At 44.0% G+C, this 14,721-nt stretch overlaps 1 protein-coding gene across 7 annotated transcripts in view; it reads left to right on the top strand.

Moving 5' to 3' along the window:
* Window positions 1-14,721, top strand: part of ank2a (ankyrin 2a, neuronal) — a 90,944-nt gene that overhangs the window by 67,400 nt on the left and 8,823 nt on the right. The gene's annotated exons all lie outside the window — the stretch shown is intronic.

Here is a 14,721-nt window from a genome sequence, read left to right as displayed (position 1 = left end):
AGTGACCCTGCTCACATGGCTTGTGACTCAACTGGTATCACCCATCTTGCACTACAATCACCGGAGCAAGATTTGACATTACCATCCACTTTTATAGAGAACAACCCTTTGACTCCTGATTCTTTGGAATCTGATAAGCAGTGTGGCTCATTTTCGCCTGTTAATGAAAGGTATCTATTCCCTGCAGAGGCATGGATGTTAAATGACCCCATAGTTAGAATGTCGTCCCCTGAATCTGTCATGTCAATTGGTGATTATAGAGCAATGTCACCTGACTCTCCTCTGGCGAAAAGAAAAGTCTTACCTGCAGATTTTTACGGTATATTGGATGGCAGCCGGGCACTCTCTCCCAGGTCTGATGCATGTAGTTCACCAGATGTTACGATTAATTTAACTGAAAATGAATTACACCCCAATCAATCAAATACATTTGAATGTGCGCCACTGTTTGGTTTGAAAGACTATGCTACTGCTGTAATTTCACACTCCTTTTGTTCTGAGTCCTTTGAGTCTTGGAATAAGTATAGGCCACTGTCCCCTGACTCTGAAGTACCCAAATATAGTCCACCTATACCTGAACGTGTAAAAATAAAGGGAGAGCTAAGACCATTCTCACCTGTGACATCAGGTATTGAATGTGTTGAGTTTTCAGATAGGAATTGCCGACCATCCTCACCAGAATCACAGACTTCTCAGTGCAGTTTTTCATTTCTTGAACTCTTGCTCTCAGAACCTATACGTGCCCAACTTATGAGTCAATATTGTGATTATTATTTACTATATTCAGGAGGGAATCCAGCCTCACCACAACTGACATCAGCTCATTACAATACAGTCTGCAAAGACCTGAGTCAGGGCAGTCCTTTGACACAAGAATTAGTAGCTTCAGATCAGTTGCAATATTCTATGAATGCTCCGTCATGTCTTGATGAATGGTGGGATGAAAAAAGCAAAGATGCACCCGATTTATTGACATGGCATGGAAGAGCTGAAGAAAGGGCACCTCTGTTTACAACTGCTGTTTCAGCTACAAAATATCTTACACATGCAGATGTCAAAAGTATCCAAAGTGCAGATTCAGGCTGTTCAAGTCAAACAGAAAAGTCACTTCAGCAAAGGCCGCTGTCATCTGAAGCATCAAAACCACAGAAGGAAAGTAGTCAATCTTACCTTGATTACTGGTTTTCTAAATTGAAACCACAATCCTCTGAATACATACCCTCACAAGGTCAGTCAGATAATCATTTAACAAACATTAGACAAAACACCTCACAACACTATGAAATGCAAGAGTCCATAAATTTGTATTCGGTGAAAGAACCATCCGAAACAAACTCATGCTCAGATCACAAATATCACAAACAATCTGTGGAAACTTGTCAAATGTTCAAACAACTACCAACGCCAGGATCAATGGTCTTTAACTTTGTAGAGAGGCCACAATACATTTTAGAATTTCCAAATGACATAGCTCCAATGTCAAACACAGAAAAGTCGTTAATTAAGACTGAAAACACAGAATGCAATTACACACTATTTGAGGATAACCTGAAAAAAATAAGCCCACAGTCCCATATGTCAAATACATTCTTTGGAGAACCTTATAATGATTTCTACCTTGAAAACACATTTGATGTAACAGGACAGGATTCTCTGTCTGCATTTTTGACAGACATTAGAATATCCTCCCCAGAGTCTGTAGCATCAGTTGAGAAGCATCTTTTGTCTCCTTGCATGACATTTGGCCAGATTAAGAGTCAACATTGTAACTATTACTTACAGTACTCTGAAAGTAGACCAGTATCACCTCTTTCAACACTGTCAGAGGTTGAGTATTCCGATTCCAATTTTGACTTTTCGCTCCTACAGGACTGGTTGGCAGACTTTAGAGCATCCTCCCCAGAATCCATGGCGTCTCAAAGTGAAAGTAGGCCCCTCTCTCCTGACTCACCTGTTCCTCAGTTCAGATCTCCCCATATCGGTTACAATGTGGAATTGTCAAGGCACAGGTCGTTTACACCACAATCAACATTTTCAGACTGGGAAGATACAGATTTGTGTCTGGAGACCCTGTTTGACGAGACGAGGCCAGAGTCCCCTCAGTCAGTTTTATCAGACTTTGAACTTGATAAGTTATTTAGTAGCAGGGCATTGTCCCCGGAGTCCGTGTCTTCAGATTTTGACTTTTCGCTCCTATGGGACTGGTTGGCAGACTTCAGAGCATCCTCCCCAGAATCTGTGGCATCAGTTGAGCAGCATTCTTTGTCTCATCACATCACATTTGGCCAGATTAAGAGTCAACATTGTAACTATTACTTACAGTACTCTGAAAGTAGACCAGTATCACCTCTTTCAACACTGTCAGATGTTGACTATTCCGGATTTTGTCTCCAGGAATTATTTGACGACAACAGACCAGATTCGCCAGATTCACTTACTTTACGGGTTGATGCTAAACACACAAGCGTAACTGTATCTGCATCCCCACCACTGTCCGCAGCAAGACCTTTTACATATGCAGATGTTGTGCGGGGCGTAACACATGAAAGACAAGCAGAATCTTTGTTGGTCTCCAAACCAGTTGAGTTTATATCTATTTGGCCTCCATCAGTGTCGTCAGACAAGGAGTGCACTTACTCCTTCATAGAGGACTGGATCACCAAGTTAAGACCGCAGTCTCCTGAGTCAGTGGCGTCTCAAAGTGAAAGTAGGCCCCTCTCTCCTGACTCACCTGTTCCTCAGTTCATATCTCCCCTTATTGCTTACAATGTGGAATTGTCAAGGAACAGGTCGTTTACACCACAATCAGCATTTTCAGACTGGGAAGATACTGATTTGTGTCTGGAGACCCTGTTTGACGAGATCAGACCAGAATCCCCTCAGTCAGTTCTATCAGACTTTGAACTAGATAAGTTATTTAGTAGCAGGGCGTTGTCCCCGGAATCCGTGTCTTCCGATTTTGACTTTTCGCTCCTACGGGACTGGTTGGCAGACTTTAGAGCATCCTCCCCAGAATCTGTGGCATCAGTTGAGCAGCATTCTTTGTCTCATCACATCACATTTGGCCAGATTAAGAGTCAACATTGTAACTATTACTTACAGTACTCTGAAAGTAGACCAGTATCACCTCTTTCAACACTGTCAGATGTTGAGTATGACGAGACGAGGCCAGAGTCCCCTCAGTCAGTTTTATCAGACTTTGAGCTTGATAAGCTATTTAGTAGCAGGGCGTTGTCCCCGGAATCCGTGTCTTCTGATTTTGACTTTTCGCTCCTACGGGACTGGTTGGCAGACTTTAGAGCATCCTCCCCAGAATCCATGGCATCTCAAAGTCAACATAGGCCCCTTTCTCCTGACTCACCTGTTCCTCAGTTCAGATCTCCCCATATCGGTTACCATGTGGAATTGTCAAGGCACAGGTCGTTTACACCACAATCAACATGTTCGGACTGGGAAGATACTGATTTATGTCTGGAGACCCTGTTTGACGAGACCAGACCAGAGTCCCCTCGGTCAGTTTTATCAGACTTTGAACTTGATAAGTTATTTAGTAGCAGGGCGTTGTCCCCGGAGTCCGTGTCTTCAGATTTTGACTTTTCGCTCCTACGGGACTGGTTGGCAGACTTTAGAGCATCCTCCCCAGAATCTGTGGCATCAGTTGAGCAGCGTCTTTTGTCTCCTTGCATGACATTTGGCCAGATTAAGAGTCAACATTGTAACTATTACTTACAGTACTCTGAAAGTAGACCAGTATCACCTCTTTCAACACTGTCAGATGTTGACTATTCCGGATTTTGTCTCCAGGAATTATTTGACGACAACAGACCAGATTCGCCAGATTCACTTACTTTACGGGTTGATGCTAAACACACAAGCGTAACTGTATCTGCATCCCCACCACTGTCCGCAGCAAGACCTTTTACATATGCAGATGTTGTGCGGGGCGTAACACATGAAAGACAAGCAGAATCTTTGTTGGTCTCCAAACCAGTTGAGTTTATATCTATTTGGCCTCAATCAGTGTCGTCAGACAAGGAGTGCACTTACTCCTTCATAGAGGACTGGATCACCAAGTTAAGACCGCAGTCTCCTGAGTCAGTGGCGTCTCAAAGTGAAAGTAGGCCCCTCTCTCCTGACTCACCTGTTCCTCAGTTCATATCTCCCCTTAATACTTACAATGTGGAATTGTCAAGGAACAGGTCGTTTACACCACAATCAGCATTTTCAGACTGGGAAGATACTGATTTGTGTCTGGAGACCCTGTTTGACGAGATCAGACCAGAATCCCCTCAGTCAGTTCTATCAGACTTTGAACTTGATAAGCTATTTAGTAGCAGGCCGTTGTCCCCGGAATCCGTGTCTTCTGATTTTGACTTTTCGCTCCTACGGGACTGGTTGGCAGACTTTAGAGCATCCTCCCCAGAATCCATGGCATCTCAAAGTCAACATAGGCCCCTTTCTCCTGACTCACCTGTTCCTCAGTTCAGATCTCCCCATATCGGTTACCATGTGGAATTGTCAAGGCACAGGTCGTTTACACCACAATCAACATGTTCAGACTGGGAAGATACTGATTTGTGTCTGGAGACCCTGTTTGACGAGACGAGGCCAGAGTCCCCTCAGTCAGTTTTATCAGACTTTGAACTTGATAAGTTATTTAGTAGCAGGGCATTGTCCCCGGAGTCCGTGTCTTCAGATTTTGACTTTTCGCTCCTACGGGACTGGTTGGCAGACTTTAGAGCATCCTCCCCAGAGTCTGTAGCATCAGTTGAGCAGCGTCTTTTGTCTCCTTGCATGGCATTTGGCCAGATTAAGAGTCAACATTGTAACTATTACTTACAGTACTCTGAAAGTAGACCAGTATCACCTCTTTCAACATTGTCAGATGTTGACTATTCCGGATTTTGTCTCCAGGAATTATTTGACAACAGACCAGATTCGCCAGATTCACTTACTTTACGGGTTGATGCTAAACACACAAGCGTAACTGTATCTGCATCCCCACCACTGTCCGCAGCAAGACCTTTTACATATGCAGATGTTGTGCGGGGCGTAACACATGAAAGACAAGCAGAATCTTCGTTGGCCTGCAAACCATTTGAGTTTATATCTATTTGGCCTCCATCAGTGTCGTCAGACAAGGAGTGCACTTACTCCTTCATAGAGGACTGGATCACAAAGTTAAGACCGCAGTCTCCTGAGTCAGTGGCGTCTCAAAGTGAAAGTAGGCCCCTCTCTCCTGACTCACCTGTTCCTCAGTTCATATCTCCCCTTAATACTTACAATGTGGAATTGTCAAGGAACAGGTCGTTTACACCACAATCAACATTTTCAGACTGGGAAGATACTGATTTGTGTCTGGAGACCCTGTTTGACGAGATCAGACCAGAATCCCCTCAGTCAGTTCTATCAGATTTTGAACTTGATATGCTGTTTAGTAGCAGGGCGTTGTCCCCGGAATCCGTGTCTTCCGATTTTGACTTTTCGCTCCTACGGGACTGGTTGGCAGACTTTAGAGCATCCTCCCCAGAATCTGTGGCATCAGTGGAGCAGCATTCTTTGTCTCATCACATCACATTTGGCCAGATTAAGAGTCAACATTGTAACTATTACTTACAGTACTCTGAAAGTAGACCAGTATCACCTCTTTCAACACTGTCAGATGTTGAGTATGACGAGACGAGGCCAGAGTCCCCTCAGTCAGTTTTATCAGACTTTGAGCTTGATAAGCTATTTAGTAGCAGGGCGTTGTCCCCGGAATCCGTGTCTTCTGATTTTGACTTTTCGCTCCTACGGGACTGGTTGGCAGACTTTAGAGCATCCTCCCCAGAATCCATGGCATCTCAAAGTCAACATAGGCCCCTTTCTCCTGACTCACCTGTTCCTCAGTTCAGATCTCCCCATATCGGTTACCATGTGGAATTGTCAAGGCACAGGTCGTTTACACCACAATCAACATGTTCGGACTGGGAAGATACTGATTTATGTCTGGAGACCCTGTTTGACGAGACCAGACCAGAGTCCCCTCGGTCAGTTTTATCAGACTTTGAACTTGATAAGTTATTTAGTAGCAGGGCGTTGTCCCCGGAGTCCGTGTCTTCAGATTTTGACTTTTCGCTCCTACGGGACTGGTTGGCAGACTTTAGAGCATCCTCCCCAGAGTCTGTAGCATCAGTTGAGCAGCGTCTTTTGTCTCCTTGCATGGCATTTGGCCAGATTAAGAGTCAACATTGTAACTATTACTTACAGTACTCTGAAAGTAGACCAGTATCACCTCTTTCAACATTGTCAGATGTTGACTATTCCGGATTTTGTCTCCAGGAATTATTTGACAACAGACCAGATTCGCCAGATTCATTTACTTTACGGGTTGATGCTAAACACACAAGCGTAACTGTATCTGCATCCCCACCACTGTCCGCAGCAAGACCTTTTACATATGCAGATGTTGTGCGGGGCGTAACACATGAAAGACAAGCAGAATCTTTGTTGGTCTCCAAACCAGTTGAGTTTATATCTATTTGGCCTCCATCAGTGTCGTCAGACAAGGAGTGCACTTACTCCTTCATAGAGGACTGGATCACAAAGTTAAGACCGCAGTCTCCTGAGTCAGTGGCGTCTCAAAGTGAAAGTAGGCCCCTCTCTCCTGACTCACCTGTTCCTCAGTTCATATCTCCCCTTAATACTTACAATGTGGAATTGTCAAGGAACAGGTCGTTTACACCACAATCAACATTTTCAGACTGGGAAGATACTGATTTGTGTCTGGAGACCCTGTTTGACGAGATCAGACCAGAATCCCCTCAGTCAGTTCTATCAGATTTTGAACTTGATATGCTGTTTAGTAGCAGGGCGTTGTCCCCGGAATCCGTGTCTTCCGATTTTGACTTTTCGCTCCTACGGGACTGGTTGGCAGACTTTAGAGCATCCTCCCCAGAATCTGTGGCATCAGTGGAGCAGCATTCTTTGTCTCATCACATCACATTTGGCCAGATTAAGAGTCAACATTGTAACTATTACTTACAGTACTCTGAAAGTAGACCAGTATCACCTCTTTCAACACTGTCAGATGTTGAGTATGACGAGACGAGGCCAGAGTCCCCTCAGTCAGTTTTATCAGACTTTGAGCTTGATAAGCTATTTAGTAGCAGGGCGTTGTCCCCGGAATCCGTGTCTTCTGATTTTGACTTTTCGCTCCTACGGGACTGGTTGGCAGACTTTAGAGCATCCTCCCCAGAATCCATGGCATCTCAAAGTCAACATAGGCCCCTTTCTCCTGACTCACCTGTTCCTCAGTTCAGATCTCCCCATATCGGTTACCATGTGGAATTGTCAAGGCACAGGTCGTTTACACCACAATCAACATGTTCGGACTGGGAAGATACTGATTTATGTCTGGAGACCCTGTTTGACGAGACCAGACCAGAGTCCCCTCGGTCAGTTTTATCAGACTTTGAACTTGATAAGTTATTTAGTAGCAGGGCGTTGTCCCCGGAGTCCGTGTCTTCAGATTTTGACTTTTCGCTCCTACGGGACTGGTTGGCAGACTTTAGAGCATCCTCCCCAGAGTCTGTAGCATCAGTTGAGCAGCGTCTTTTGTCTCTTTGCATGGCATTTGGCCAGATTAAGAGTCAACATTGTAACTATTACTTACAGTACTCTGAAAGTAGACCAGTATCACCTCTTTCAACATTGTCAGATGTTGACTATTCCGGATTTTGTCTCCAGGAATTATTTGACAACAGACCAGATTCGCCAGATTCATTTACTTTACGGGTTGATGCTAAACACACAAGCGTAACTGTATCTGCATCCCCACCACTGTCCGCAGCAAGACCTTTTACATATGCAGATGTTGTGCGGGGCGTAACACATGAAAGACAAGCAGAATCTTTGTTGGTCTCCAAACCAGTTGAGTTTATATCTATTTGGCCTCAATCAGTGTCGTCAGACAAGGAGTGCACTTACTCCTTCATAGAGGACTGGATCACCAAGTTAAGACCGCAGTCTCCTGAGTCAGTGGCGTCTCAAAGTGAAAGTAGGCCCCTCTCTCCTGACTCACCTGTTCCTCAGTTCATATCTCCCCTTAATACTTACAATGTGGAATTGTCAAGGAACAGGTCGTTTACACCACAATCAGCATTTTCAGACTGGGAAGATACTGATTTGTGTCTGGAGACCCTGTTTGACGAGATCAGACCAGAATCCCCTCAGTCAGTTCTATCAGACTTTGAACTTGATAAGCTATTTAGTAGCAGGGCGTTGTCCCCGGAATCCGTGTCTTCTGATTTTGACTTTTCGCTCCTACGGGACTGGTTGGCAGACTTTAGAGCATCCTCCCCAGAATCCATGGCATCTCAAAGTCAACATAGGCCCCTTTCTCCTGACTCACCTGTTCCTCAGTTCAGATCTCCCCATATCGGTTACCATGTGGAATTGTCAAGGCACAGGTCGTTTACACCACAATCAACATGTTCAGACTGGGAAGATACTGATTTGTGTCTGGAGACCCTGTTTGACGAGACGAGGCCAGAGTCCCCTCAGTCAGTTTTATCAGACTTTGAACTTGATAAGTTATTTAGTAGCAGGGCATTGTCCCCGGAGTCCGTTTCTTCAGATTTTGACTTTTCGCTCCTACGGGACTGGTTGGCAGACTTTAGAGCATCCTCCCCAGAGTCTGTAGCATCAGTTGAGCAGCGTCTTTTGTCTCCTTGCATGGCATTTGGCCAGATTAAGAGTCAACATTGTAACTATTACTTACAGTACTCTGAAAGTAGACCAGTATCACCTCTTTCAACATTGTCAGATGTTGACTATTCCGGATTTTGTCTCCAGGAATTATTTGACAACAGACCAGATTCGCCAGATTCACTTACTTTACGGGTTGATGCTAAACACACAAGCGTAACTGTATCTGCATCCCCACCACTGTCCGCAGCAAGACCTTTTACATATGCAGATGTTGTGCGGGGCGTAACACATGAAAGACAAGCAGAATCTTCGTTGGCCTGCAAACCATTTGAGTTTATATCTATTTGGCCTCCATCAGTGTCGTCAGACAAGGAGTGCACTTACTCCTTCATAGAGGACTGGATCACAAAGTTAAGACCGCAGTCTCCTGAGTCAGTGGCGTCTCAAAGTGAAAGTAGGCCCCTCTCTCCTGACTCACCTGTTCCTCAGTTCATATCTCCCCTTAATACTTACAATGTGGAATTGTCAAGGAACAGGTCGTTTACACCACAATCAACATTTTCAGACTGGGAAGATACTGATTTGTGTCTGGAGACCCTGTTTGACGAGATCAGACCAGAATCCCCTCAGTCAGTTCTATCAGATTTTGAACTTGATATGCTGTTTAGTAGCAGGGCGTTGTCCCCGGAATCCGTGTCTTCCGATTTTGACTTTTCGCTCCTACGGGACTGGTTGGCAGACTTTAGAGCATCCTCCCCAGAATCTGTGGCATCAGTGGAGCAGCATTCTTTGTCTCATCACATCACATTTGGCCAGATTAAGAGTCAACATTGTAACTATTACTTACAGTACTCTGAAAGTAGACCAGTATCACCTCTTTCAACACTGTCAGATGTTGAGTATGACGAGACGAGGCCAGAGTCCCCTCAGTCAGTTTTATCAGACTTTGAGCTTGATAAGCTATTTAGTAGCAGGGCGTTGTCCCCGGAATCCGTGTCTTCTGATTTTGACTTTTCGCTCCTACGGGACTGGTTGGCAGACTTTAGAGCATCCTCCCCAGAATCCATGGCATCTCAAAGTCAACATAGGCCCCTTTCTCCTGACTCACCTGTTCCTCAGTTCAGATCTCCCCATATCGGTTACCATGTGGAATTGTCAAGGCACAGGTCGTTTACACCACAATCAACATGTTCGGACTGGGAAGATACTGATTTATGTCTGGAGACCCTGTTTGACGAGACCAGACCAGAGTCCCCTCGGTCAGTTTTATCAGACTTTGAACTTGATAAGTTATTTAGTAGCAGGGCGTTGTCCCCGGAGTCCGTGTCTTCAGATTTTGACTTTTCGCTCCTACGGGACTGGTTGGCAGACTTTAGAGCATCCTCCCCAGAATCTGTGGCATCAGTTGAGCAGCGTCTTTTGTCTCCTTGCATGACATTTGGCCAGATTAAGAGTCAACATTGTAACTATTACTTACAGTACTCTGAAAGTAGACCAGTATCACCTCTTTCAACACTGTCAGATGTTGACTATTCCGGATTTTGTCTCCAGGAATTATTTGACGACAACAGACCAGATTCGCCAGATTCACTTACTTTACGGGTTGATGCTAAACACACAAGCGTAACTGTATCTGCATCCCCACCACTGTCCGCAGCAAGACCTTTTACATATGCAGATGTTGTGCGGGGCGTAACACATGAAAGACAAGCAGAATCTTTGTTGGTCTCCAAACCAGTTGAGTTTATATCTATTTGGCCTCAATCAGTGTCGTCAGACAAGGAGTGCACTTACTCCTTCATAGAGGACTGGATCACCAAGTTAAGACCGCAGTCTCCTGAGTCAGTGGCGTCTCAAAGTGAAAGTAGGCCCCTCTCTCCTGACTCACCTGTTCCTCAGTTCATATCTCCCCTTAATACTTACAATGTGGAATTGTCAAGGAACAGGTCGTTTACACCACAATCAGCATTTTCAGACTGGGAAGATACTGATTTGTGTCTGGAGACCCTGTTTGACGAGATCAGACCAGAATCCCCTCAGTCAGTTCTATCAGACTTTGAACTTGATAAGCTATTTAGTAGCAGGGCGTTGTCCCCGGAATCCGTGTCTTCTGATTTTGACTTTTCGCTCCTACGGGACTGGTTGGCAGACTTTAGAGCATCCTCCCCAGAATCTGTGGCATCAGTGGAGCAGCATTCTTTGTCTCATCACATCACATTTGGCCAGATTAAGAGTCAACATTGTAACTATTACTTACAGTACTCTGAAAGTAGACCAGTATCACCTCTTTCAACACTGTCAGATGTTGAGTATGACGAGACGAGGCCAGAGTCCCCTCAGTCAGTTTTATCAGACTTTGAACTTGATAAGCTATTTAGTAGCAGGGCGTTGTCCCCGGAATCCGTGTCTTCCGATTTTGACTTTTCGCTCCTACGGGACTGGTTGGCAGACTTTAGAGCATCCTCCCCAGAATCCATGGCATCTCAAAGTCAACATAGGCCCCTTTCTCCTGACTCACCTGTTCCTCAGTTCAGATCTCCCCATATCGGTTACCATGTGGAATTGTCAAGGCACAGGTCGTTTACACCACAATCAACATGTTCGGACTGGGAAGATACTGATTTATGTCTGGAGACCCTGTTTGACGAGACCAGACCAGAGTCCCCTCGGTCAGTTTTATCAGACTTTGAACTTGATAAGTTATTTAGTAGCAGGGCGTTGTCCCCGGAGTCCGTGTCTTCAGATTTTGACTTTTCGCTCCTACGGGACTGGTTGGCAGACTTTAGAGCATCCTCCCCAGAATCTGTGGCATCAGTTGAGCAGCATTCTTTGTCTCCTCACATCACATTTGGCCAGATTAAGAGTCAACATTGTAACTATTACTTACGGTACTCTGAAAGTAGACCAGTATCACCTCTTTCAACACTGTCAGATGTTGAGTATTCCGGATTTTGTCTCCAGGAATTATTTGACGACAACAGACCAGATTCGCCAGATTCACTTACTTTACGGGTTGATGCTAAACACACAAGCTTAACTGTATCTGCATCCCCACCACTGTCCGCTGCAAGACCTTTTACATATGCAGATGTTGTGTGGGGCGTAACACATGAAAGACAAGCAGAATCTTTGTTTGTCCTCAAACCATTTCAGTTTATACCTATTTGGCCTCCATCAGTGTTTTCAGACAAGGAGTGCACTTACTCCTCCATCGAGGACTGGGTTACCAAGTTAAGACCGCATTCTCCCGAGTCAGTGGCGTCTCAAAGTGAAAGTAGGCCCATCTCTCCTGACTCACCTCTACCTCATTTCATATCTCCCAACATTGATTACGATGTGGAATTGTCAAGGCACAGGTCTTTTACACCACAATCAACATGTTCGGACTGGGAAGGTACTGATTTGTGTCTGGAGACCCTGTTTGACGAGATCAGACCAGAATCCCCTCAGTCAGTTTTATCAGACTTTGAACTTGATAAGCTATTTAGTAGCAGGGCATTGTCCCCGGAATCCGTGTCTTCCGATTTTGACTTTTCGCTCCTACAGGACTGGTTGGCAGACTTTAGAGCATCCTCCCCAGAGTCTGTGGCATCAGTTGAGCAGCATTCTTTGTCTCCTCACATCACATTTGGCCAGATTAAGAGTCAACATTGTAACTATTACTTACAGTACCCTGAAAGTAGACCAGTATCACCTCTTTCAACACTGTCAGATGTTGACTATTCCGGATTTTGTCTCCAGGAATTATTTGACGACAACAGACCAGATTCGCCAGATTCACTTACTTCACCGTTTGAAGGGATCATTGCACCTGTAAGTCATCTGCGTGCTGTAGGAACACCTCTAACATATGCAGATGTTTTGCAAGGCATTAGACCTCAAAAACAAGCAAATCTTTGTTTTGAAGAAAATATATCCTCCCTCAACTCCTTTCTCTCTGAAATCAAACCATTATCTGCTGAAAATTCGGCTTCAGTGCATGAGTCACAGAAAACACAGACTCAGTTCAAAGTTGGCCCTACTGAATCCATATCATCAGACTCCACAATATATACTAAGGAATACAGGGTAAGAAACAAGCCTTTTAATGACAAATTAATGTCACATTTGTATGATCCAATCTATAAGGGAAAATGTTCTTGTTGTAAAATTACATGTTCTGAATCTACCCTCGAAAAACAGTCTTGCATGGCTCACAGTACACCACAAAAACTTGAGACAATAGCCACCAGGTTTGCAGAACAACATTCTTTAAAGTTGTCTTGTAGTTTTCATAGTGCATCAGATAACAAAATGACAAAAGATGAGTGTCTGTCTTCAAGTACTGTGATGACTGGTTCTGTTTCACCAACATGTCAAAGCGATTCGGGCATATCACAGTCTGAAACAGGATCCACAGGTCCTCGACAGCATTCATTGGAAAGTGAATTTATGGAGTGTCCTTCATGTTCAGAGTATAGGCTACCATCATGTGAAATACTACCTCCAGATGATGGAAATCCTTTTTCTGCAACCCGCTAATTCACTGACCAAAGGCCACCTTCTCCAGAATCTTTAGCCTAATTTGAGAGTTCACTGCCTTATCTCCTGACTCACAAATTCCTCAGTTTGACTGTCAACCTTGTTTTTACATGCAATTTTCAGAAAACACCAGACTCCATAATGTTTGAGAGAGATTGTACTGATCCATATCTTCATACTTTGTTTTTATGTTATCCTACCAGATTCCCCAGTCCATTGTGTTTGACAGTGAATTTCATGAGTCCTTCAGCAATATGCCATCAGTTAATGAGTAAACACAGTCATTCCTTGACTACTGGCTGTCAGAGTTAAGACCATCTACCCCTTCAATTCTTGAATCAATAGGACAATAGTCTCCGGGAGGTTAATGCCACACATACGTGATCAAGTCTATGAAGGAAAATGTTTCTTCGATAAAGTTGATGTCTTTCAAGATGTAGTTGATAAATTGTCTGAGAAGGCTTGTGATCAAAACAAATTTAAAGATTTAACAGTAAGCATGGGAGAGGCATATAGCCCAGACAAACCGTGTCATTTTTAAAGTATCATACCAGACTCCAAACCATTACAGGATTACTCATTATCCCACTCAACAGTTCTTGCTGTTACAGTAACAAATTCACATCCTGAAATGCTGATGTCACCAACTAGAACAGTTGAGACAGGACCTATAGCTTCCTCCTCAAACACAAATGACCAGTCTTTTTTTGTCAAGTCACTTCCCTGGACAGCAAATAACGTAGATTAGAACATGTCAGATCACACAGGATTAGCCAATTTTGCAATGAGTTGAGTCACATGTCATCTGTAGAACAAAATTTTGAATGTCATCATGCTGTCTGGCTGGGGGAGGCTTTCCACGAACAAACTCCAACAACGAGAGAATCAGTGAAACGAAGATCAAACATAAATGGACAGACCCTGAATCACAATTAAAGATGACACAAGCCCAAGATTTGTTTTCCAAGAACATGAAAAGAAAATCCATGAGCCAGGACGAGAGCAAAAGTTCCTTGGTGTCGGTAAGACAGCACAAGCTCTTGCTTAGCAGTGAATGCAGTGTTGCTTTCAAAAGTAATAAATATGGCAGTACATAAAGTGTGAATGAAGAACTCTTGCCTCAACCTTTTACTAATAACGCCCAGAGGCTTCACTGTCTTGCTGTGGCATGTTTGCATTAGAGCAGAAGAAATGCGCTTTCAGTGAAGCACAACTAATGGAAATTAGTGACCCTGTCTAAGTGACATAAGCTTCTTGTCCTGGTATGGAGCATTTTCATAAGAGACATAAAGAGCTCACCAATGGACTTTCCGATTACTTTAAACTGCCTGACCTGACTGATTCAAGCCAAAGGACATTCAAGTGCATTGATTATATCTTACATGTTTTTTTTTTCTAAGATTGCAATCTACTGTAGTTGCAATACGTTGCACAGCGCCATTTAGATCTTTGCTTAACAGCCATAAAAATCTAAACCAACTGATGTATTTGCCACAGCTACAATCATGT

This window comes from Sebastes fasciatus, chromosome 3 (assembly GCF_043250625.1).
Source record: "Sebastes fasciatus isolate fSebFas1 chromosome 3, fSebFas1.pri, whole genome shotgun sequence".
NCBI lineage: Eukaryota > Metazoa > Chordata > Actinopteri > Perciformes > Sebastidae > Sebastes > Sebastes fasciatus.
The sequence above is the reverse complement of the archived record's forward strand: the minus strand, read 5'-3'. Positions and strand labels throughout refer to the sequence as shown.